Source organism: Ochotona princeps, chromosome 12, assembly GCF_030435755.1.
Source record: "Ochotona princeps isolate mOchPri1 chromosome 12, mOchPri1.hap1, whole genome shotgun sequence".
Taxonomy (NCBI): domain Eukaryota; kingdom Metazoa; phylum Chordata; class Mammalia; order Lagomorpha; family Ochotonidae; genus Ochotona; species Ochotona princeps.
Window position 1 is genome coordinate 66,454,001 of NC_080843.1, and position 26,471 is coordinate 66,480,471.

Genomic DNA, 26,471 nt, shown 5'->3' on the forward strand with positions numbered 1-26,471 from the left:
TGCAAATGTCACAAAGCATGGAAAGACAAAAAGGTAATTTTCCTGCTTTCCTTCAGCTTCTTGAAATGCTTAACCCAAAGAAAGTAACTGTTACTAACCATCACAACTCCATGGTTGCCTTCCTCTCCAGTTGAAGGAAAGGTCACTCACAATACTTTCAAATAATCAGGTCATGTTAAAAAGATGATATTGAGACAAATAAAATATTTAAGCCATAAGGTTGGAATGTAAAAACAATATCGCCAAGATAAAAGAAAATGCCTGTTTATATAGAAAACAGACTTGATATTCGCAATGAGAAAAAGACAAGAGCATTCAAAGGGATTTTAATATGTCTCCAAAGGCAATATACCCAAAACAGTGTGTTTTTTTCAAGTATTTCTCTTTGAGTGTAAGCATGAGGTTAACAAAGGTCATACATTCTCTGATTAAGTAAAAGCAAAGAAGGAGAATGATCACCTGCAGAGCTTGTGAAAAAAATTTTGTGTCAAGTGGGTCCCTGAATTGGGAAGCCTTGTTAGAAAGGCTGCCACGTTTTTGTCCTCTGTAAATGCTTAATCTGTGATCTCCAACTCTGTAAGTCCCATCAGAATCACCACTCATTCAAGGCTGTCTGTTTAGGGTTCTGTTGATGCAAAACCAGCCCAGGCGGTAACAGTTTGTCTGTTTAGGCCATTGATCCTCCACAGCTAGAAGCCACAACTGGGACTTCATGGACAACAAGCCTAATTAAGTACCCTTAGCCAAGAGGTAAGGGCATGCTGGGGTAAAGACTAAAAAGGCAGCCGTAACTTTCGGAAAAATTGTTATCAAGTAACGTTGAATAGGGGACCATAATCATTCATCCATTCACTCCAACAAATATGTACCAAACCTATGTTCTGCACAAGGAACAGGGCCGTACATCTGTGCATCACCTGTCCATTACAAATTTGAGCCCAAATAGGAACAAGTGAGCTGCTATGAAATAAAGAAAGTAAGGGGTCTTGTCCTGCCTGTGGCCAAGATAGGGTTTTCAGTACATCTGACAGCACTTGGGCTAAGTGCCATACTAACAGAGAGAGACAGAGACACACACACATACACAGAGAGAGAGAGAGAGAGAGTAAAATAGGTCATCAATGCTAGTGATCAAAAAAAAAAAGAACAACAGAAGAGATCATTAGGGGTAAGAAAGTATGCTCATGCGCACTTGCAGTTCTCCTGGAAACAGACTTCAAGCTCTTGGGAAGACCCAGCAGCAACACTGAACTTAGAGTAGCCAGTGGGTTAACCAATGGTGAGGGCACTTTGGATGTTCCACTGTGTAGATGTTATTCTTCTAATTCACTCAAGCTTAAATCGCAAAGCCTACCGTGCTTTTAACAATGTTCGGGACTGTGCTTGAAGGTGTTGGACTGGATCCCACTTCTGACACTCCATTGCTTTGGGTTTCTACTCTCCAGGTAGACAAGACGGGTTTTTATTTGTGTTCATCTGGACAGTGTGTGAACTTTCAAAGTCCCATACTTTTACCACAGCTTGTGAAATGTGAAGTGTCTGGAAGCTGGAGCAGTACCTGTATCTACAGAAGAGCTTTTAGCACGAGGTGAAGAAAATGTTTCCAATAAAGATCAGAGGGTAAATTGGGTGATTTTGAAATGTAACAGGTCATCTTGTTACAAACTCACTAGCCAAAAGAAGGTGCTACAGAAATGGAGGCATGAAAGAAGAGCAGAAATATGGCATAGAGAAGGAAAAAAAAAATTAAAAATTAGCGAACGCTACAAGATTGCAATTTCTAAAACAAACCTAGCAACTACTGGCATAGCTAAAATTCCAGTTTCAGTCACTGACATTCAGCAATTTTTGCAATTATTTTATAGACATGATGTCAATGTTTCAGTATTGAGCTAACCACCAGTGACACCGCTCCCAGAAAGCAAAGTTATAATGCCGTGACAGTATGAGTGGAAAATGTGGAATGACAGTGGGCACCAGGGAGAGAAAGAGTCAGACGAAGGCCATGGCACTGGATTAGCATTTTTTTGGTGGTGGTGGTGGGGGGGTTGAACCAAATCTAGGATCAACATCCTAGGGCCATATTTAAGAACTCGCCATTTTATTATTTTAAAAATACCCATAAAATTTAAAGCTCTCGAAACTGGAATCTTGGGGAAACTGAATAAAAAACCTCATATGTTCCAAGAACAACACCCGTCTTCTTGGCCACTCCAGGTTTACACATTCCTTCAGTTGATGATCACAGTGCAGCTCATGCAGGCATGGGCCGGCGGCTCCCTGGTCCCTCTGTGCAGTGTCCTGTGACAGCTGTTCCCACCAGCACGTTTCCCTGGCCGTGATGGATGTGCCCTCAGCAGAAGGAAGAGCCAGGAAGAGGCAGAGGTTTCTCCGTGAAGTGGTGACATGCCTTTGTGATCAGAGCCTCAAAGGGGAGCGGCTGGCACCAGCGTGATGAACGGCAGCGAAATCTGTGAACATTCTTGGCTGCGCCATCAGGAAAGAGACCTGGGGTGTGTAAAGCTCAAGCTGCTGATATTGATTTCTGTCTAATTGCAGCTCCTCTCCCATTCTTTGTCCAAAAATCCACTTCTGCCTTCAACTAATTGTCCACTCACCTTATTTTGTCTAATCCTTAGCTGATGCCATGACGAGCTTGGTCAAGCACGGATGTTTTATTCCTCAATGGCAGATTCTGCTGTATAGTCCTCTGTGCTAATACTCTGGTTTCTCTTCAGATTGTATAAATCGTTCACCTTTTACTAAAGTCCTCTGTGTTTTTCCAAATGGGACTTCTTTAATTCAAATTTGCTACAGTAGGTCACTGACTAACCACAGACCCCAAAGACATGCAGGCATTCTGAACCATTGCATGAAAAGAGCTACACAGATCATTCAGTTAGTCTTTGCTTCACACTGGAATCACAAGCATATTTAATTACACTGAATATTCGGGGAACTCACCTGCAAAAAGTGACAGAATAAATGGAAGGGTATTATTGAGAAAGATATGTAACTGAAACACCAGGATACTTCAAAAAAGTTCCTGGAGAGATGGAACTTAAAGGTAATCTTGTTTAAATGCACAAAAAAAGTTTAAATCATTTTGTAGGCTTTTGTAGGGTATACCAGATCTTTTCGAAGACCCATAGGATATATTAAACTATCCAGATTTTAAAGATTTTTATGTACTTATGCATTTGAGAAGGAAGGTGAGAGAAAAACAGATATTCCATTGTTCAATCACTCCCCAAATGTTCTCAAAGAACATCTACTAAGTGAGGCCAAAGCTAGAAGCCAGTCCACAATCTGGATCTCCCTGGGAGTTACAAGAACCCAATCACTTCCTGTCATGTGCAGGAAGTTTCAATAACAGTCAGAAGTCACAACTGATGTTGAAACTCAGGTATTCTGGTAATGGGCAATAGCTCCCCCATCTGATCGCTTAACAGCTGAATCAAGCACCTGCCTGTGGTTTTAGAACTTCTTGTATATCAGAATGAACTTAACTTTAAGTAAGTTTTCCGAGGAGCTTTCTGAAGTACCTTCTGGGTTGCTCTGATGATCAGACTATCCTCTGTATTAGCAAAATATGAACAGTACTTACCCAAAGAATTTCTCTGAAAAAGACCAACTCCAAATACTAATACTGGCACTTTTGGGGACTCATAACTCGAAAATTCTCCTTCTTTCCTAATACTTAATCATCCTCAGCCAGAATTGTACCACCACGTAAAGCTACCATGAAGAAAGCACACAGTGCCAGGTCTCTGATGACCAACTAAGCAGATTTTATAGCAATAAAGCTAGTCACTCCCCACACTTCAAACAGTTAACACAAAAACAGCTTTGGGTAATTCACAGGTATTTTTAAAGAAATGTGAAAGAAGGATATCAGGGTGTGGCTCTCGGAAGTAATGAAGCAGTTAGAGAATCCTAGTGGCAGGAATAATGGGTGCACAATAAAAACAAGTCACCCTTAATAAAAACAAAATCCTACATTTCAAGTGAGTCCCTTAATTAAAGAAAATAAAAGTATTTTCTTGTTCTTCAGCACACATGTAGAAAGTGGAACAGCCATAGAACCAGTTCAAAAATACCAGAAAATCCAAGCGTAGCTGCCAGATAAATGGTTATCAATAAATAGCTTCATTCTGCCACAACTCTCCAAAGCCAAACGGATTTGTGTAGGCTTTGATTTTTCTTATTTTTGTTACTTTCCTCATGGCTTCATGAGTTTAATTTCTGTGTTGCACTTTCCTTAAGTGTTGAGCCCACTGCAGTGACATGTGGAGAAATTTCTCTAAAGCAAAACAAGGGAGGCAGTCACAACCAGATCAAAATGTAAGGAGCATTTAAACAAAATCTCAGCTTTCAACACACATATTTTAACAAAACAATTATTTAACAAAATTACAGGAGAAAAAAAAGTCCTTGAGGAGCCCAACACCTGTTCTCAGTAGACACAGAATGGGTGTCCTATACCACAGTCGGCCCCCAACCCCAGGTCTTCCCAGTTCCTAATAGTCACAAGTGCTGGTCAATTGGCCACGACTGCATTGATATTACCATCTTGAACCATGAAAGCCATGGCTTTGGATGTTACATATAAGCTCGTGATATGAGGAATTCAAAGGAAGCAATGAAAAAGGGAGGCAAGAAAGGATGGCAGGGATTAAAGATCATTAAAATATAATTTAAAAAATAAAACAGTTCATCAACATTATTTCCCTGTTTCCATTCCTTCACTAAAGTTTTTTCTTTTAAGATTTATTTTATTTTTTATTGTTTATTTTTTTTTATTACAAAGTCAGATACACAGCGAGGAGAAGAGAAAGAGAGGAAGATCTTCCATCTGATGATTCACTCCCCAAGTGATGGAGACAGTAGCCAGGAACTTCCTCCAGGTCTCCCACGCAGGTGCAGGGTCCCAAAGCATTGGGCCATCCCCCACTGCTTTCCCAGGCCACAAGCAGGGAGCTGGATGGGAAGTGGAGCTGCCGGGAGTAGAACCAGCGTCCATGTGGGATCCCGGCACGTTCAAGGCAAGGACTTCAGCCACTAGCCCACTGTGCTGGGCCCCTCCTTCACTAAAGTTTTTAGGTAAACAACAAATCAACAACATGCATGGTATTCAACATGAGGGTTCATACTCAATCTATACTAAATTCAATTATAGTTAATCCAAGAGAGAAAGAGAGGAGACTACAGCTTCAAATGACAGCTAAGGAAATGCTGTCTCTTTTGTTACTTAATGCCTTTATGATATAGTTAGTTCCTTTGTTTCTATATTTCTTTTCTTTCACATTTTTAATACTATTGAAAGACCCCCGATATGGGTGTCCCTCCTTTGGAGAGGCCCCTCCCAAGGAACAACGAGACCACTTGTGCGGATGCAAACAGCAAGAGGTTTATTCAGATACACAGGTACCTGGGGCAACAAAGTCTCTTGGAAGACTTGCGCGCCCTAGGTTGGGGTCTGGGGGTTTTTATGGGGTTCAGGAGCAGAAGCGCAATTACAGAAGCAAGAAGCATAGTTACAGGACTCTGATTGGTGGACTCCTATAAGGCCAGGGTCATGATGATGGCAATTTTATTTTAGTACCGGGGATTTTTAATAATGACTAGTTTAGCCTTGAGTTGGTTCCCTATCCCTGATAACAGCTGAGTTGGCGCTGAGTTAGCTCTCTTTCCTAATATTTCTGCCTTATTTGGGGGCCAGATGTTTGGCCACGGATATGAGGCAAGCTTGCCCTGTCCTTGTCCGCTTCCTTTCCAGAGATCCTGTCATTCTTAGTTTTAAGCCTTGCAAAATGGCGTTGCTGCTGCTAAAGCTCATGCTTTTTGGTGAGGGTCTTTCACTATATAGGTAAAAGTTTCCATAATAGTAATAATAAAAAAGAATGAAGAAAAAAGTAAGCAGGCAAAAACTTAAAAAAAAAACCTGAGTATTAGGTATGTAAACACACTCCTGAGTGCCACTTTGTATCTAGAGATTATTGTGTGTGTGAGTATACTCCATGAATTAGTTGTCACAGAATAGGCAAAACATAGTATCTTGATTTTAATGGGACTACTCTATGAGAAATGAGCTTGGAAATGAACTTATTCATAACAATAGTTATTTCAAAAGCAGGACACTTAGATAACTAAGAATTTGATGTATTCATAAATCACTTGAAGATATTTTCTCATTGGATAATGATGCTATGTACATCATAGAGCCTTGACTATTTAAGAGTTAGCTTTCAAAAATTTTGACTTTGCAAATGTGTGCAACTCAGATGCATGAAGTCATAAGCAATGAAAATGTCAATTAAGCGCAAGGTAGCAAAGAATGCCCTAACAAGATGAAGCCCGAGCAGAAGGCATCTTCGCATTTAAAAACACATTGGCTGTTTGCTCATATCAGAGATGCACAGAAGCCTCTGCTTTCTTCCTTTGCCTCCTAGGCCTGTGTTATATCCCTAGCTTTGCGAGCAGTCTGTGGAATGAGTCCTCCAAAGCTTGTTCAGACAAAGGGTCATTTTTCAAATACCATGTACATTCGAAACATGTGCCGCAAATGCCAGCTCGATCAGCAGAGATCAGCAGGAGATAGTGGTCTGCATTTAGGAGACAGACAAAAGGATTGAACAGATCTACATCTTATCTGGGAGCCTCTCTTCAAACAATAATCATGTTAGGTACAGGTGGTAGTTGAAAAATGTCTTTGTCATTAAGACCAACATGTTTCTTACAGGTGGCTATAGTTTTCACTGTGGTGCACAGCTTTGGGCAATTCTAAGAACATGCATTTCCTGGAATTGTTAGGTTGAAAAATCTCAGTGGTTGTTGTGAAAGACAGGCATCTTACCCAAACTGTCTCACTAGCAGGTTGCATGCCATGAATAACTTCAGATGAAACAGGAAATTTTATCAGAATTCTAATTACATTCACTACTTACAAGTCATTTCAACTCTCTGAATCTTGCTCTTTTACTAAAAATGATTGATTTATTCAAGAGTCAGAGTTAACAGAAAGAGAGAATCCGAAATTTTCCATCTGCTATTTCATGCCACAGATGGCTGCAAAAGCCAAGGGGGAACAGTCTGAACCCAGGGGCTTCTTCCAGTTCTCCAGCTGGGTGGCAGTGGCCCAAGCCTCTAGGCCATCTTCCACTGCCTTTCACAGGCCATTAACAGAGAGCTGGTTCAGGCAGGACTTAAACCAACTTCCATCAGGGAAGCTGAAGTTCCAGGCAGTAGTTTTACCTGGAACTCCACGATGCTAGCCCCCTTCTCCCTCATTTAAAATGATACGCTTATGGTAAGAGCTAAACGAATTGTAGTTGAAAAGAACATGTGAAATTATCTAATTTCTTTCTTTGCTATTTAGCACTGTTTCTCAACGGTTTTAGTAAGTTCAAGGACCTGACCAAGGCTGAGCCTTTAGTTTGTTTCATTCCTATAGTTAAAAACAGAACCATTCCGGTAGAAACAGCAGCACAGATATAATGCCTTTAAGAACCATTCACAAAGAAGGAAAGGGTCGCCTCTTAGCACTAAATATTAGTTATTACCACCATGTAAGCAAAGAAAATAAATTCAGGATGAAACTTAAAGATGTCATTAGATGCTGATGGGAAGTATGATGGAATAAGGATCTTACATAGCATTGAAGCTATGTATGCCATAAACGTCCGATAATATTTGGAACAGAGGTGTCAGACAGCTGAACGTACTCCTGCCATTATTCATGAAAATGTTAGATGACAATCTTCAGTCAAAATCGTGATTACAGCAAGCATTATATTTCACATAAAATGATTGAAATTACAAAAAGCATTCTGCCTCTCAAATAAATAAATATGAGAAATGAAGGAGATGGTGTTGTAGCATAGTGGGTAAGGCTGCATCTTGCATCATGGGCATCTTCAAGTCTGGGTTGCTCTTCCAATTCAGCTCCTGTTAAAGCACCTGGGAAGGCAGCAGTCGGTAGCCCAGGTCCTCAAGTCCCTGTGACCCACGTGAAAGCCCAGGATGGAGTGCAGGGTTGGGCGTGACAAGCCCTGAATGCTGCTGCTCTTTGAGGAGTGAATCCGTGATGAAAGAACTCTCTCTCTTTCTTTGTATCCACTCCGTGGTTCAAAGGAGTAAATAAATCTTTAAAAATTAAAAGGAAATACAATTGAAGTGATTTTATGTAAACAATGAGAAAATGGAAATCTAGGTTATGTTCAGCATTGAGAAGTCAAATAAATACAACATATCTCCTGTTACATGAAACATTATTTTCCATTAACTCAAAACTGAAAACTTTATTTACAATCTATCTCTTCTCAGTAAACACAATTCAGTAAGTGGTGAGTTCACAAAGTATTAAATAATGAAACAAAGTTGCAAAGAAACGCATCAAAATATTTGCAGTTGTCCTCTAATGTTCAAAATATACAGGATGTTTCTATTTTTCATGAATATAATGTACAACTGTGTAAACTTAAGTTATCAAAGATCAGACATTTGAAGTTCCAACAATGACATTCAATAGCATAGAAACGCTTTAATGAAAGTGAAAAAAAAAAAACCTTGCTCCTATTTTTAAAATAGATTTTATATGTCTTTCTGAAAGGGTGATAAATGAATTCTTCATGATGTCTGGCAGATAACTTTATACCAACCAGATTCATCTTGTGAAAATACAACCTCAGCACTGTCCAAGAATGGAGGCCCACTGCTGGCAAGGTCTCATTGTCTTATCCTATGTATTCACCATCAAGCACACTTAGGCTAGGAGCAGTTCTGACAAGATGAGCAGAGGCAAGACAGGTTAGAGGAAAGTGTGGAAGCAAAAACGCAGATGAACTAACTGTTTGTCTCCAAACCACCTTCCTATTAGGGTTAAAACAGAGGAGATTTTTCATATCTGGTAGACTGGGCCACTTCCGATTGGTCAGTGAAAGCCTCTTATTTTGGGGAAAATTGATGTGCTTTTAATTTTTTCAAAGACTTATTGATTTTTATTGGAAAGTCAGATTGATAGAAAGAAGGAGAAACAGAGAGGAAGATCTTCCATCCACTGGTTCACTCCCCCAAACGGCCACAATGGCCAGAGCTGAGCCAATCTGAAGCCAGTAGTCCAGAACTCCTTCTGAGTCTCCTATGCAGGTACAGGGTCCCAAGGATTTGGGCCATCCTTTAGGGTTTTCCCAGGCCATAAGCAGGGAGCTGGATGGGAAGTGGAGCAGCCAGGACATGAGCCAGTGCCCATATGGGAACCTGGCATGTGCCAGGTGAGGATTTAGCCACCCATCCATTACACCATCCAAGCCTGTTCAGTTAATGTGTGGCATTTCATTTGAGCATTTGAGGAGTGACCCAATAGATAGGAGCCATCTCTCTCTCCCTCTCTCTCTCTCTCTCCCTCTCTGTGTGTGTGTGTGTGTGTGTGTGTGTGTGTATGACTCTCAAAGATGCAGAAAAGGAAGGCAAGAAGGAAGGGAAGGATAAAGGGAAGAGAGAGAAAAGATGAAGACAAAGGCATGGACACAGCATTCTTCCAAACTTCTTGGTAGTGATCCTTGAAATGCAGTATTGCAAAATGGACATTTCAAGTTCATGTTGTGTCTCTATAAAAATTACTTTAAAGATCTGAATTGGATTTGTTAACATTCATAATTTTCTGTTGATACTTATCTTTCATAACTATTTAATGAGCTCCATCATAATGATAATTTCACTGTAGCCACACTTAATCCTTTTTCTGCACAAAGGCAGACCAGTTACTAGAGATAAATCCTGAGGGTCAGGCTGTTGGCTTCTCACATCTTAAACCCCTCCTGTAATCAGAGAGACCCCAGAAAGTTAGAGACACTCCCCCTTCCTTCAGTAGCCTCTGATTGAACATGCTCACATTGGATACACTGAGTCTTGGGACATCATGGGAAACAGGACAACATTTATGTTGTTTTGGGGTTCATTTTTATCTGCAAGGAGACTGACAAAATCAGACCAGAAATGTAGTATATTTAGAGTGGTTACCCTGAGCCCCTCCCAGGTGGCCCCTCCCAGGTGGAAGGGCTTTTGGAGGACGTCATAGTTAGGACACTGTAATCACACCTAGCAGGGTGCATTTTTTCTGTGAGGCTATTTGGTGTATATAACATGATCTGCAGTCCATACCTAATTATCAACTTATTAAATGCATTTTGACCTATGGGTGTCTTCTGTGGTTGCTTTGGCAGAGATATATTCCCTTCCCCTGCCTGACACATGTCAGACAAAGGGTAGAGTGAATGCAGCATCCATAAGATGAGAAAGAATTTGGAATTTTTGAGAAACAGAAATAAAAGTGGCCAGAGTTGAGGAACAGCAAGGAAGCCACCTCTTGCATGGCAGCATACCATATCGACAGTGATTTCACTCCCAGCTACTTCACTTCTGATCCATCTCCCTGCAAAAACGCCTGGGAAAAAAGCAGCAGGAGCTGGCACCAGTACATGGGTACCTGCCGTCCATGGGGCGGAGGACCTGGGATAGGTACAATGCACAGACTTGCAGCCACTAAAGCATTTTGGCAGTGAATCAGTGGATGGAAGAGCTCTCTCCCTCTTTCCCACTTTCCCACTCTCCATCTCACCCCTCCCCTCTCCATCTGCAGCTCTACCCTTCAAATTAACAAAGAATAAATCAGAGTAAGTGCATCCCAGCTCACAGAGTAGTTAGTGAGGACTCACCTGGGGCCAGCCAGAGGTCTTTCTCCAACATTCACCAGCTTCTACGCTTTGGAACATGCAGTCTCTGAGACTTCATTTTTCCATTAATTTCACAAAATTTGCAAGTTCATTGGTACAAAATATACTAAAGTGTCATAGCTTTTTACACTTGTTAAAAATTTGACATATATATTCCACTTAAATAAAAAATATACACCTTATTTCCATGCCTATATATAGAAATATGAATTCAATAAATGTAAACATTTGATATGATTAATATTATTAATGTTCTTGAAATGATACATACATTGATCAGATTTATAAATAATAAGTTCATTACTGGGTTAAGGCGCCATCCCTCCAGAGTAGTGTACCTGAGGCTTCTGACCTGAATATCGCAGGCATTGCATATATGCAGAGAGCAAGGGCAAAAGTTATTTTCTAGAAAGTGTAAGGTAAGCTGAATTGGATGACCCTGATCTGAGAAGAAAAAAGGCAAGCATACATTCAAAATGAACTATAGCACTCTGAAGCATGTAACATAGTGATAAAAACAAGATGGGACTGTTGGACGGGGATGACCAGGAAATGAAGTGAGTAAATTTATTTCTTCTATTTTAAGAATAAATAGTAACAAATCAAAATTACAGTTGTGTGCACATGGAGAAAAAAAAATGTGTCAAAATGTCTGTTTTTTAGTGACCCAGAACTTTGAATCTCTTTGTAAACATAACCCATATTTTAGGCTAACTCTGAAAATCGTGTGCTTATAAAAAACAAATTCTTATGTCAATTATTAATGGTTGTCACTGTCAAATTTCAACTCTCTTACGTACTGGATCTGAAATATTCTTAAACCATGTTCAGTGACAAATTGGGCTTTGATCTCCATTTTTCTTGCTCTTCATGATTTCTTATATTTGTGAAGCAAAGATGATTTCCTCAAGAGCTATAGGTTCTCTAAATACTCAGATCCATTCCTGCCCAGTGAAGTCCTGAATCACAAGTCGTTGTGGAGAGTCAGATGGGCATCTGTCTGTTTTGATGTCTTTACTGTTGTTTATTTGATGTGCCTAAAGACAGCTGTATAGAAACAGAAAACACAGGAGAGGAAGAGATTGCCCACTCACTGACTGATTCTTTAAATACCCACAACACCCAGGGCTGAGCTGCCATAACTCAATCCCATGGGGAAGTAGGAATCCAGTGACTTGAGCCGTCACCACTGCCTCCCAGGGTCTGCATTAGGAAATAGTTGAAGTCAGGAACCGTAGTGAGTATTGAACACATGTACTCGAAAGTGGTATGCTAGGATCTTAAATAATATCTTAACTCTGAGCTCAATGTTCACTCCCCAGTGTGCTGTTGAGAGCGCCTAAGGATCTATGGGGCTGTCTAGCACAGCACCGCGGACCAATGCCCTGAACGAGGGCAGCGTTAAACAAGTTCAGGAAGTGTCTTCCCCTTGGGGCCTGGCTGCGTGTCCTGCCTGCGGGAGTGACCTTTTAGCTTATTGGTCGCTTCCCACCTGCAGGGGTGACCTTTTAGCTTATTGGTCGCTTCCCACGTGCAGGGGTGACCTTTTAGCTGACTGGCTAGGTGTTATATATAAGCAGGTTGGGTCCTGGAGGGAGTAGTAGAAAGAGGGGAGAGAAAGAAGGAGCAGACGGCTTTCCTGTTTGGTGGAATAAAGAGTTCCTACACGTTCACTCAGCAGGTTCGGAGATTCTCCGACAGTGTGCATTTCTACCTGAGCTGTCTGACCTGAATGTAACAGGTATTGCACCATAGAGTGATATAGCAATTGTGAAGGTCACAAGACCTTGAATATTCATAAGATACAGAAGATAATCTCTTCAGTCCCTCTACGAGGTTTAAACAAGCTCATATTGTGAGAAACAGTGGTGGAGAAAATACCAGAAATGGAGATAAGTAGCTGTTCTGACCAGATGTTAAAGTATATTACAAAGCTACAAAAAAACAAACAAATCCTCACCCGTGGCAGTTGTCTTACGTTCTCATCTGCGAAGTGAGAAGTAGACTGTGCCTTCCCTGGGAATTCTGGCTCTCTGTCCACAGGATCAGATGCTGCTGACAGGTGCAAAGCAAGCATTTTTATTTCTGTGTTTATTTAGAACTTAAGAGGAATGGAAGAACATCCATCCACAAAATATTTCCAGTTTCTGAAGAATATCATGACATAAACACTATTGTTATGGTCAAAATGGAAAATTTCACTCTTTAAGAATCTTCTAAGATTTTCTTTTTTCAATTTGTTTCTTCTGGTTCCAGAGAAGACCCAGAAAACCTCAAAACATGCTGCGTGAATTCTATTTTGGCAGCAACGTCTCTGCGTATAGTATGAATATCCCTAACCCACACTGCCAAAATACACATTAGAGGTGCTCCCCAGCTGGCTCCTCCACTTGGTGGAGCCCATGCTTGTGTGTTAGAATCTTCTCTGGAATTCCAGGCTCTTTTTGCAGGTCTGCCAGAGTGAGGAGCAAAGCAGTAGGCTGACAATCTGACAATGAGGATTGATCAGCACTGGCATGCATTCACAAGACCAAGGGCAGACTCTCCTTTCTCATCAGATCCAAACGTGGTTATCACTTTGTCATGAATAATAGTCTCCCTTACTCTACCTAAAAATATCTAATGGAGACCACTCAGAGCCACATGAAGATGCAATCTCTGACTTCATGGGTGTGGCACAAGTGTCTTCATTCAAAAGAGCTTACAAAGAGAAATAACAGTTGCATTCTCAAAACATAGGTACTGTTGTTCTACTTTCTGTCATGAGTTATGGGATTACAATTGTAGTGCTAGCTAGATAGTGGTTGACATGTGCAGTGTGTTTTGTGTTCTGGTGATCTCACTCTTCAGAAATCTTATATGCCATTGCACACTACGGAGAGCACGCTGTATCTTGTATTTCTCACCTGTGGGTTCCCCTCACTCTTGGCAGTTGCTCAGCATCTATGCAGTATCAACCAGCTAGGGACATCAGCTTTCATTTGAGGCTGATTCGTGCCCCACTCATTTGGCTGCAGCTGCCAAGGAAATGCCCTCACTGCTACCCTGGGGCAGGGTTTGGTATTTCTCCTCAATTCTTATTATCTGGAAAATCTTTATGTTCTATAAATGTAACTTTCAGTTACTTTTACACAAAGTGAACTTGGATTAGAAGGTTTTAAGGTCATAAATTTTTATTTGGAACTAACTCATATTATAGCACTTACAATTCAACCACCATACATCACCCTTTCAAAGAGAAAAGACGGAATAAAGCTCAACATTCCAACCTTCAGCAATTGAATATCACATTGTTAGATTCAGAATGTAGGATGCTGAGCTTTATTTTCTTCCTTCCTTCCTTTCATAGATTAAATGTTATCTATGTGGGACCTTTAAGAATCTATCTTAGGGGCCCGGCGGCGTGGCCTAGCGGCTAAAGTCCTCACAATGAATGCCCTGGGATCCCATATGGGTGCCGGTTCTAATCCCGGCAGCTCCACTTCCCATCCAGCTCCCTGCTTGTGGCCTGGGAAAGCAGTTGAGGACGGCCCAATGCATTGGGACCCTGCACCCGTGTGGGAGACCCGGGAAGAGGTTCCAGGTTCCCGGTATCGGATCGGCGCAGCACCGGCCGTTGCGGCTCACTTGGGGAATGAATCATCAGATGGAAGATCTTCCTCTCTGTCTCTCCTCCTCTCTGTATATCTGACTAAATATTTAAAAAAAAAAAGAATCTATCTTAGATTTGTATGTAGATACATTTCTTGAGATTTATTTTATTTTTATTTGAAGGGTATATTTTTACAGAGAGAGAGAGAGAGAAATCTTCCACCTGCTGTTTCATTCCCCAAAAGGCTGCCAGTTCCAGAGCTAAGCTGATGCACAGCTGGGAGTCAGGAGGTTCTTCCCAGCTTCCCATGTAGGCTCAGCCACCTACATCTCTGTTGCTTTCCCAGGTCATAAGCAGAGAGCTGGATGGAAAGTGGAGCAGCTGGGAAACAAACTAATTCCAATATGGGATGCTGGCAGTTGCAGGCAGAGGATTAGCATGCTACAGTACTGCACTGGCCCAGCGTAGATATATCTCATGCAATTGCTATGTATCTGTTCTTCAAAATTCTGTTTCCACTGAAATTTTAAGTCAGAAGAAGCTAAAAATTTACTTCCTTATCCCTCTTGTTTATTTCATCACTAGAACATTATCTCATCAGAAGAAATAGAGGTTTCAAAAAATATATTTTAGTTAATAACATGAATGATTTTTATTGCATGCATGATATGTTTCAGACCTTGTACTAATCATTAACCCATTTATTTTTACGTAATAACTCCACTGCAGTCTAACTTGTATTATTCTATGTTTCAATGATGACATGAAGGCACAGAAAGCTAAAGTTATACAATCCAAGATGCCAGTCCGTAATTGGAGGGGCTGTCTGACTCTGGTGTCTTGGTCCATAAACAAAACATTCCTGGTGGAGACTCCAGAGGCCTGGTTAACTAAGATGGCCAGTAGCACCCTCCGACTCCCAAGGCAGGAAGAATGTAGCAGCATGTATAGATATCTTAGTTGCAGTCTCCATGGCAAAGCCAATAAGAGGCAAAACTCAATAACGAAAGATAAACAGAGGTTTAGCAATGTACAGAAAGCACAATACTGCAGTAATATGACCATCAGCTGTAGGCAGAAAACTAGCCCAAAAAAATCAACAGCAGAAACTCTCCTGCTAGAACACATAAGGAACTCACACAGACAATGTGAGATACATAGAACGGACTTCAGTTTTGGAGTATGTGGTCATGGGTCCAACCCATGTTTGCAGACAAGCCAAACACTGTGGTATGCCACTATGTAAATAACCAGAATGCAGACTCCGTTGGAAGGAGCAGGTGGGTGTGAGAGAGATGGTTAGAAGGAAGATAAGCTAGACTCCAGTTCCCATAGTAATAATCATAACACAAAAGTTTATTTAGCAGCAGAGTTTACAGAACTCTTTTGCATCAACGTGAGAGTGACCCTTTGCTCCATTTCTATAAAGGAGAGGCTATTACTTCTTCCTGCAAATGTGAAAATCGAATGTCAAAGAGATTATGTCAACTTTTCCCCAAAGTGCACAGTAAAAACAGTGAAATCAAGATGCGAAATCAAGGTTTCGGAATCCTCTGCCTTACACTATATTTGTGTTTCTTCTTTTGTTCTACCAATTAAAACAAATTCATTTCAGATTTTTATGTACCCGCCTAGCACAGTACCTGATGTGGGTTGAGAGGACACACAAACACATCCACACTGAAGAGAACTAAGCAAGTGGGATAAAGGGACATCAAGTACATCACCTTCACGGATGATCAGATCTGAGTTAAAGAGCATTGTTTTAGCATTGCTACCTCCATGAGCCAGTTAGTATTGTTCTTATGAGCTCAATTATACTGAGAAACTGGTGTTTTCCAATAAGATAGAGTACAGAGAAGAGGCGGCAATGTTTATTCTGGGAATCTGGTAAATCACTCCAAGTACATGGGAGAAAGACCACGTCATAAACAGCTCTATTGGGAATCTGTCCTGATGGAAACACACAGAGAAGGGAAATGAATCTTCTCTCCACGAAGTGCCGTATAGTTGACCGGCATTCCCAGCCTGTCGGCAGCCGATGCTGCCCACCTTTCATAATATCAACATCAGATTTCATTACATTCAATGCTTTCACACAAAATCCTACCTCCTTGCTCATTATTTTTGTTTCACTTTACAAATTTATTATTGTATAGTTCTGTTCCAATGGTCAGGAAGCAGAAGGTCGGAGGCAGCAACTTGAATAGGTCACTGGAAGGAATGAATAAACTTGCCAATCACTTGAGGACTTGGAAAATATAAAAAACAGATTACGATGGAACTTGGTCGACCTGTGCTTATTATACCCAGTCTTGAGTTAGTAGAGTTTGTTCTCGTGAGTCTTCTCACCAGCATGGTCCCAAACCGCAGAGAGGTAAGGCGACAATGCTCTCCTGCAGCAGAAACGCTAGAAACACACTGGTGGTAAAGGATGTCCATTTACTTGAGAGCAGTCACAGGCATATATAGGAGAACTGGGCAGGCAGAAGGGCAGTCCCGACAGTACTTCCACCTGACAGCAACATTGTGACTGGCTAACAGATACGTCTGTCTCTCTGGACCCTCCAATGAAGTTAAATGCCAGGAAACACAGGAAACACAGGAAGTTGAATCTCAGGGCCGGCCCCTTACCAGCTGAAAAGCAGGATGGATGTAGCATTTGACTTCCCAGAGTTGTTTACAAAGGAAGTCTTAGCACAGCTTGTTAAAGGAGCACAGAAGAGAGACTGCGGTCCAGTCCATTCGTGTTGGAGGTCTCAGTTAGCCAAGGGTACAGTGTGCCGTGTGCCTATGGCCTCCCACATGGGCTAGGTAGGTGGAGATTCAAGGGCAAAACTCCTACAGCTTGGGACAAGGAACCTGCCTCCTATGTATACCTGGTGTATACCTGGCATGTGGTCCAACTGGACAGCATGTGGAAAGCTTCCCATAGAACCCTGCAAGGGCAACAATCTCAGTGGATTCGCTTCTGTGACAAGATGAAAATGACACAATTGTGCTTCTGTAACCTTCCTCATCATGTTTAGGAACTTCCAGGGGAGGCATCACCTGTGCTTCCCACTTGAGCGGAAAGGATGGAAGGATTCTGTATGACCTAGAAAAAAAAAGTATCAATCAGGACAAGACAAGTTACATGAACACAATTTTCTACGGGTGGACTGTAAGTGTACAAGTTTTCCCTCAAACAAGGGTCCTTCAAAATGTTTGTGGAGACAGTTATTTTGATATTAAAAGAAATTATTTTGATACAAAGTTGCTTGAATTTCATACATAGTTTCTCATGATATGCATTTTCCAGGAATGTTTTTAAAGAAACGTTCTTATAAAGTGTGTTAGAAACAGCTGATTTAGAAGAGAGAGAATGGGACGGGCAAAAGGAACGTGCATTGATGAAGATATCTGTGTTTTTGTTGTTTCGTTTTTCCTCTCTGTTTCAGGAGACTGAATTTAGGTGAACAAAAAAAGTAGAAACGAGTTTTGAGCTTTCAAGGACTATTTACTCTGACCCCATACATTATTTAAAGACAATATGAATAAACACTGACTGTTGGCTTGTCCTGATTCTTTTGCCCTGAAGTTTCACTCCAGTCCTGCCTGTCATGGGTCACTGCTCCACAAGCATGTCTCTGCCCCTCCCCCAGCATCAAACTCAGTGAATTCTCAGATCAAAGGGCAGAGCACCCAATATAGCATCTTCCTCCCATTGTGTCCTGTTATTCTCACATATATTAATGTATCTGCAAAGTAGTTTCAGTTTTACTACCTTGAGTAATTCGTTCACTTTCCACATTTGCCTGAATGTACTCAAGAGCTCTCTGTGTATGTGTGTGTGTGTGTGTGTGTGTGTGTGTCCTCCAGATTCAAACCAACTCCCCGCCTGACATCAGGCACCTGTCTCCCTCTAATAACACCACAGGGAGCGTTCCAACGCTGATTACTGCTCAGAGAAGACAGACTGGAAACAGAATCCCCAGGATGCCTGCTGCCTCATGGCCACATGGAAATCCTACAGTTCAAAAACCTTTTTCTAGAACATTTTTATAGCCAATCATGCAGTAAACAATGGGAACAATTTCACAGGCAATTTTCTTTTCTCCTACCTGTTTATACAGATAGAGTTGCAGTGGAAGTTTTCATAAGTTTGTAGATATATGTCTTATAATGCTGGGATCCTACAAAGAAATATCAACATTTTTATTTAAAATAGTGCAGTTTAAGAAATAATTCTCTCACATAAGTTTGTGTTAAGTCTAAGGTAGTCATTTTTAAAAATAAAATGTTAAACTTAGAAGAATACACACCCATCCCAACATATTTAGAAATATGATTTGTCACAATCAACCATGGTGACTTGGGCCTACCCAAGGGAGCAATTATTTTTAATTTGTAAGTGTAGTTGCCAATTATTGACTAACAAATTAACTATGATTTTTTACTTATGGTATAAATAAGCAGATATGATTTCATATCATAGTTCCTGAATGAGAAGAAAACTTGAGAATCTATACGTAAAGGTTGGGAATATCTAGAGACAATCTAGAGAGGTAACCATTCAGGCCAGCTTGATGGAAAGGCACCCCAAGTGGAAAGTGTCCATTTTATGTTATGTGTGTTTCATTTCCGTTGCTTTTGGCAGCTTGTTCAAAGCTGTGCGTTCCCGAGAGTGGTCTGGAAGTTAAGCGCACCTGTATGACAGAACCTCACCTGCTTCACTGGCCTAACCTCTTTCACATGTCTTATTATGTGCTGTTTCCCATTTTGCAACTCCTATACTTCTTTATACACAACGTTTTTCAAAAGGTGCTGCCCACCATTGAATAACAAACACAAGATATCTGATAAGTGGTGAAAACTATACCATGAGCTTTTTCCCGTTTTTGTCTTGTTTATTTTAGGGAGCTATCAACACAGTCAGAGAAAATAACTACAGAAGAAATGGCAGCCCACTAGTTGCTTTTACCTTCGTGAGTAAAGAAAACTATAAGCGTATGTTGCCCTCTCCCCTCTCTGCCCCAACACACACTTACATATCAAGTGCTGTGTATTATTGCAATGCAATATTGTCTTAGGTATGCCATCAGTCCTGCATATCCATAGGCTCCAAACATGCAGATTGAATAGGTTAAAAATAAAGCCAGTTTGGAAAAGAAAATTCCTGTCTGTACTGAACTTTTGTTGATATTCCTAATTAATACAATGCAAAACACTATTTGTACATTTAGATTGTGTCAGGCATTGCACATTACCTGATGAATTTGTAAAGTAGGTGGGAGGACTACGTAGGTGCTATGAAAATACTACACTATTTTGTTAAAGAAACTTGAGCTTCTTCGATTGTACCCACAGGGGTCATGAACAACCCCGGGAAGCAACTGAGGGTCACACTGGATTCTATTACTTAGGTATATGGACCAAAGTAGTTCGTAGATTTTCTTTGTATATATTCACTGAGGTCATGGATTAGCAAAGGTATGATCAGAAACGGAGCTTCAAAGGGTCCCCGGTTAATGTGCTCATCAAGCAGAATTTAAACACGTGGGTCTCTAAGGAGGTAAAAATAACAGCAGTGTCTATAAAACTTTAGGTCAAAAATGCAGGTCTATTTTTATTTTTTAAAATAGTTACAAATGTATTAGCATCAAGAAGAAGTATTTTACGGATTTCACAGCTAGAGTTCTAAGATAACACACTTTCCTCCCTCTTCTCCTCCCATCAGTTCCCAACATTCCTTCTTCACTTTCTCTTTGTCCTTCCCTTAATTTATATAAGAGCGTGCTTTCGGTTTATTCTGAAATCATGGCAGAATTTGCCACTAACCATAATATCCAATAATTGTGCAATAGAAAGACCACAGTTCCACAGAATGAACAAGGTCTAAAAATAACAATCATGTCACATGTCAATTTCATTCCTATACCTACTTGACTTTTTAAATCATGTTTGTTGTTTCAGAGATGACCTGCTTCACTAAGCATAATGGTTTCCACTTGAATCCATTTTCTTGCAAAGGCCAGATTCCCTTTATGACTGAGTAATATTCCAATATCTTTGGGGACACAGATTTCAACATTGCTCCTTATTGTTTGCTCAGCTGCCTTAATAAGCTTTCTCCTAAAGTTTGATGTTTGGCTACTTGATGGGTGCTGACAAATGGAACTCATCTTGGTTTAAGAAAGTGGCTGATCTTTTGACATAAATTTCTGTGTTATAAACCATCCCAGCATGGTGCCTCCAGGGCAGATAAATGTGACTGGGCTGTATGCAATAGACTCAGAAGAACTTTTGAAAGAGCAATTTTCATGCTGCTGCTGGCAATTTTGATCCATTAATCAGTATTATTAAAATTGGGACAGAAATATATGTTAGTAAAATATTTAAGCAGTGAATTTGTAAGCAAGGAAAAATTCAGTGAAAATTCTCATGGCATTTGAATATGATAATAACCACCACCTAACTACCTATTAGCCAGAAATTTGGATAAACCACTGAGACGGTGGATGTAACTTCCACAGTCATGATGAGTTTTAAAAAGAAATGACATAGATGGGAAAATGATCATTAATCTGGACTTGTAAGTCTATGAGACGTAATGAACAAAGTAGCGACATTTCTTTCTCCAACTTAAGATAACTTTATAGAGACACGGGAATCACTACTGGGCTACTAAAATATTTTGAAAAACATGACTCCAGTAAAGATGTTTATAGCCTTTCCATATTTATCCTACGGCTTTTGCTGCATGATATTGCCCTCTGGTTACTTATTTCTCTGCTGCATTTGTTCAATTCATGTCTGTACTTTGCTTCTCCACGCCATTTTACCTTTTTCTCTCACCACAGTAATGCCACATTCTAGTCTAATGGCAAATTCTATTCTAGACCGAGAAGCCAACATGTTGTACTCTAGAAATAAGGCTAGCATGTGCCTAATGCTAGATGATGTTCACACTTCATCCCTGAAACATCAGCACGGGACACACGCCTCCTCCGCCCTTCCCTGGTCTCCCCTCCCGCCACTCCCCAGCCATCTAGCTCAGTGATGTTATTCCTTTGACTTCTCTGTTCCAAATGCAATTCAATATTCGTGTGCTACCTGTTTATCATGCACTCCATTTCCTCTTCTTGGTAACAGTTTATCAAGAAGTGTCTGCAAATGTCCACTGTGACTAGAAGCCGCAGTTTAACTGAAACCACTCATAAAATGGCCAAAGGATTTTTTTTTTCCCTGCAGAAATTCAGATGAAGTCCCAGATGGCCATGACAAAGAATGCTTTGAGTAACATTTTCTCTTGATTTCTTCTTCCATCAGCAGAATATGATGCCAGCTACAAAAAGAAAAATAGGCTTCCAGAGGGAGGCTTCCGGCTCTGCTTAGAAGTTGGCTCAAGAAGCTTGATAGAAATTACATGTTCCATTGTGTTGCAAAGTTTCATTCTTCTGTCAACCATGTCACAGAAAGAAGGACTTCTCACCTTCTTCATCAGTGTTTTAAGGCTGGCATCTTTTGTTGTGAGAGCAAAAAAGGGTAGATACAGGGAACCCTAACCCATCATTTCGAGCTAACACAGTGGAATGGGATGTGTAACCACAGAATAACTGCATTTTTCAGCAGATTACTTAGCAATAATATATTTTTTAAATTATCAAATTACATTTAACATAATTACCAGGTTACTTGACATTCTCAGAGCTCCTACTACTTCTCCAGAAAATAAACTAATGTATTCTTTCTGTCATTAACATTCAGTCAGTATTGTGGAGGTATTTGGCGGAGAGCTAGAGCGTTGATGTGCCAACTGTGCTATCTACAGCACTGTCAGGAAGTAGCATGAGTTTACACTGTAATTAATGGGTAAATTCCTGTGTGGTAACTAACTTTTTGAGAAAGAAAAACATGTTCAGCATTAGAAAATCCCCTGAAGCCTTCACAGCACCACAGTTTTTACCCCCGCCGTGTAGAATTTCACCTAGAAAATACTGGAAAAATACCACTTCCCCAAATGTTCTGTTGTGCTTAGTATGGGTTAAAACCCTTCCATAGTCACAAAGAACTGACAGTATATGATGAAAAAGGCTTCCAAATTGAGAACTTGCTTTTCTGCATATGATTTAAATGTGGAGGTTCTATTTAAATTACTGTAATTAGCAAAGACTGGCTGTAATCCAATTTCACCTATATTATGATCCTATAATCAGGTAGAATAGCATGATTTAAGATTCGAAGTGCATTTTTTTCTTGCAAAAGCCTACAGAATATTTGACAGCTCAAATGTTATTAAAAGAATATCAATTGTTCCTTCTTTAGGAAATTATCATCACCATGGAGAGTTTCTAAATGTTTAGTTCAAACATGTTATTTCTTGTTACCTCACTCAACTAACGCACCCAGAACCTTGCATGCAAGCCCTCTCTGGGTACGTCACATCCTTGCTGCTACATGGCCGATGGCAGCACTGGCTATGAACAGAAATCTCCTTTAGGAACAGGGCAAATAAAAGGTGCCAGCTCAACACACTATTGGTTAGGAAGAGAGAAATGAGCAGATGTGAAAGGAGCCTAAGACAAACCAAGTCTCCATGGAAAGGAGTGCAACAGCCTCCAGCTGTTGCTGCAGAAGCACACCCTGGAAGCAGCCCAGTGTTTTCCACCACAAAGTCCTGCATATACGCCACTAGCTGAACAAGTAGTTCCAATCTTTCTTCCCGAGGAAAGCACCATATGTGGGTCCTCTCAGCCTGTTGCCTGTAGGTTCCCAGTTTGATAACATTACAATGAAATCTTGAGAGTGGTCGACACTCAGCAAATCCTTTGCCCAAAAGAGCATGAACAGGCAGAGAAACGGTGAAAAGGCCTGGACCCCAGTTATTTGAAAGCCCCAGTCTCAATATACTCTGTACGCATGCCTCTTTCCTGAGATGCTGCCTGGCCTAGCAATGCTATTTTCCTCAGCTCTCAGCTCCCAATTGTTTGCTGAGATGCCCTCTTGGCCTGTCGTGTGTTTTTTTCTCCAACAAATTTTGTAACCCACTTTGAATGCATATGTACCTCTCCAGCCGGATCTGAGAAAGGGTACCTAGCTACTCTAATGGATGTCCTGTCCAATTAAACCTTGCTACCTCCAGAAGAATTAGTCTGTACTCATGGCTTAGTTCTTTACTGTATAAACCTCTGAGCAGCCATCTCTGCTAACAATCCCACCTACACTATACAAGTCACTCTACCTCATTTATTTCTGCCGGGACGTGAATGCCATCCATCTATAGAAAGAGCACCACAAAGAAGATGGACAAGGGGTAAATGATGTGTGTTTCCAGAAGTCAGTATTCACCCCCTCTGATCAGAGTAGTGTATCTAAGTAATGCAATAAATTAGAAATGACCATAAATAGTGGTTGCTGAGATGTGTGTATACATTGAATATCTGTGTCAGAAAGTCATCGTCAGAGTTTCTGTTGGTGTTAGCAGGTACTAGGCTTGAGGACCCACTAGGCATGAAGGGTTCTTGGAAAGGAAGGGACTGATTGCCAACAAGTCCAGTGCATCTCCAAATGCTCTAGAAACACACATGCATAGAGACATCATCCTGTTGTGGTCATGTGACTTGAGGATGAAGATTATGTTCTCATCTCTAAGGAAAGTCAAACTGGGGAGAAGGACACTTGGAGTTGTGTGTTCTCTGAAGCTGTTTTCAGTCTTCACCCTGAGAGACACGAGGTTTAGGACCCTCTGGGTGCATCCATCCACACTGTGTTGTTTTCCCCTGCAGTGAGGGATAGTTTCCTGTTCAAGCAATGATAGAACAAATGTCCCCCTCAGTTCTCCTAGTGATTGTGCTAATTTTTCACCTGTGCTCATGTAGCTTCTAAGTGACAGGGGTGTGTTTCCCACAGTTTTGGAGCCTGGAAACCCCAGTGTAAAGGCTCCAGAATACGGGGCTCCTCAGGAGGGCTACTTCCTTCTAGGCCATGGATTTGCTGTGCTACGTCCTCAGATGACAAAGACAGCAGCTGCTCTTGCCATTCTCTTCCTTCTGATGACACAAAGAATTGATTCACTAAAATGTCCACAAGTGTGTGAAAGTAACCTGCTTCGCCGAGTCTTGCCAATGCTGGGTATCTGAACTGACTCTTCTTTTTTAAGTTGGTGGATTAAATCTATATATTGTTTTTTGCTTTAATGTGCATTTCCTTTCCTCTTGAATTGAACACATTTGTTCATATTTTCATTTCCTTTATATTACTTCTAGTACCCTCCATTTCTTTCCCTTTTCCAGTGGGTCCTATAGGGTAGTGGGCTCAACCAAACACAGATTCTACCATCAACATTGCAAGATCTAAATCTGACCCAGTCTCTGGCTGGTTGTATAATCCTACTTTGACCTTTCCAAATGTCTAATTACTCTGGAAAAGGTGGATGAAAGTCATGGTAAGGATTCAATAGCATTACTTATGCAAAAAAGAGATCTATGGTAAACTGAAATGCTGACTTGTTTTGTTACGATTTATTGTATGTTATTTTATTGATCCTCAATTATAAAGAATAAGTGATTGTCTTTCATGTATTATGTAAGCATTTTACTATATTTTTGAAATTTTTCTTGCTTTATTTCAGAGAGATGGAGAGACACACACAAAGCTTTTATCTACTGGTTGACTCCTAAAGACCCACAGTTGCTGCAGGTGAGCCAGGGAGATCCTGGAGCGGTGAACTCCACCATGTCTCCCACAGCTGGTAATGGGAACCTAGCTACTTGAGCTTTTCCTATAGCCTCCCATAGAGGGAGTTGGAGTCAGGGACACAGGCATGCCAGGGGCCCTGCACAGTAGCCTAGTGGCTAAAGTCCTCACCTATCCTAAGCCTGGATCCCATATGGGTGCTGGTTCTAATACTGGTTGCTTCACTTTCCATCCAGCTCCCTGTTTGTGGCCTGGGAAAGCAGTGGAGGATGGCCCAAAGCCTTGGGACCCTGCACCCATATGACAGACCTGGAAGAGACCCCGGGCTCCTGGCTTTGAATCAGCTCAGCTCCGGGTGTTACTGCCCCTTGGGGAGTGAATCAGTGGACAGAAGATCTTCCTCTCTGTCTCTCCTCCTCTTTGTGTATCTACCTTTCCAATAAAACTAAATCTTTTTTAAATACATTTTATTATTGTAGTTATTATTTTATAATACAGTTTCATATTCCTTTATCCCCTCCCCAATTCCCTCCCCCCCCCAGTTCCTCTATATCATTACTAACATATAGTTCTTCATACTCAGTCTTATGTCCATCATTGCGGGCATTGACAATGGCAGAGAGTCCAGAATCCTATTGTCAAGATATAGTAAACAGTTTCATTGTAAGTCTGTTTTTGTCTGGAAGTAGAAATGGATACTACACTACATCCTCACATCTGGATGTTAGTCTCCATTTCACAGCTACTGTACATCTCCTTAAATGAAAAGTCGTGATTCAAAATCAACAATAGAAAGAAAGGAAGAAATTTATAATGCCATGAAGTTAAATGACATGTTACTAGATATGACAGTCTGGAAGAGACACACTTCAACAAAGATCAGCGGAAACTATGTCACATAGGTTTCGTTGTTTTCTGTTGTTTTCATCTGTTCAAAACACTTCCTTCTGATTAAATCATTCAGTGAATCGTAGATCATGCAGTGGCATCATTTTCTTCAAGAAGGTTTTGATTTTCATTTCTTCAGCTACACATTAGTCATTTAGTAGCATGTTATTTAACTTCTTGGTGTTGTTAATTTCTTTTTTCTCCCGGATGTTGATTTTGTTTTGTGGCTCTTCATTTCAGGGGATGTATAGCAGCTGTGTGATGGAGACTGTCATATCTAGTAACATGTCATTTAACTTCAGGCATTGTAAATTTCTATTTTTCTTTTTATTGTTGATTTTGTATCATGACTTTTCCTTTAAGGGGATGTACAGTAGTTGTGTAATGGATACTGTCATATCTAAAAATAAATCTTAAAAAAAATTCAGGCATGCCAGGTTAGCATGTGACTGTCCTAACTAACGTTGTAACTTCAAAGCCAAACATGAGTCCCTCTCAACATCTTTTAACAGAATTTAAAGGTGTCTCTTAGAAAGTTCAACATATATGTCATTTAATTCTATTTTATGGCTATTTATTTT

General features: G+C 40.7%; 1 long non-coding RNA gene across 1 annotated transcript in view; it reads right to left on the reverse strand.

Moving 5' to 3' along the window:
* Window positions 1-16,706: 16,706 nt before the first annotated feature.
* The window catches only part of LOC131481554 (uncharacterized), a 39,096-nt gene continuing 29,331 nt past the window's right edge, over window positions 16,707-26,471 (reverse strand). The window contains exons 2-5 of the long non-coding RNA XR_009246382.1: window positions 19,575-19,871; window positions 18,429-18,500; window positions 17,216-17,422; window positions 16,707-16,721 (exon numbers count right to left, since the gene is read on the reverse strand). This is a non-coding gene — a long non-coding RNA (uncharacterized LOC131481554). The remainder of the gene's footprint in view (window positions 16,722-17,215; window positions 17,423-18,428; window positions 18,501-19,574; window positions 19,872-26,471) is intronic.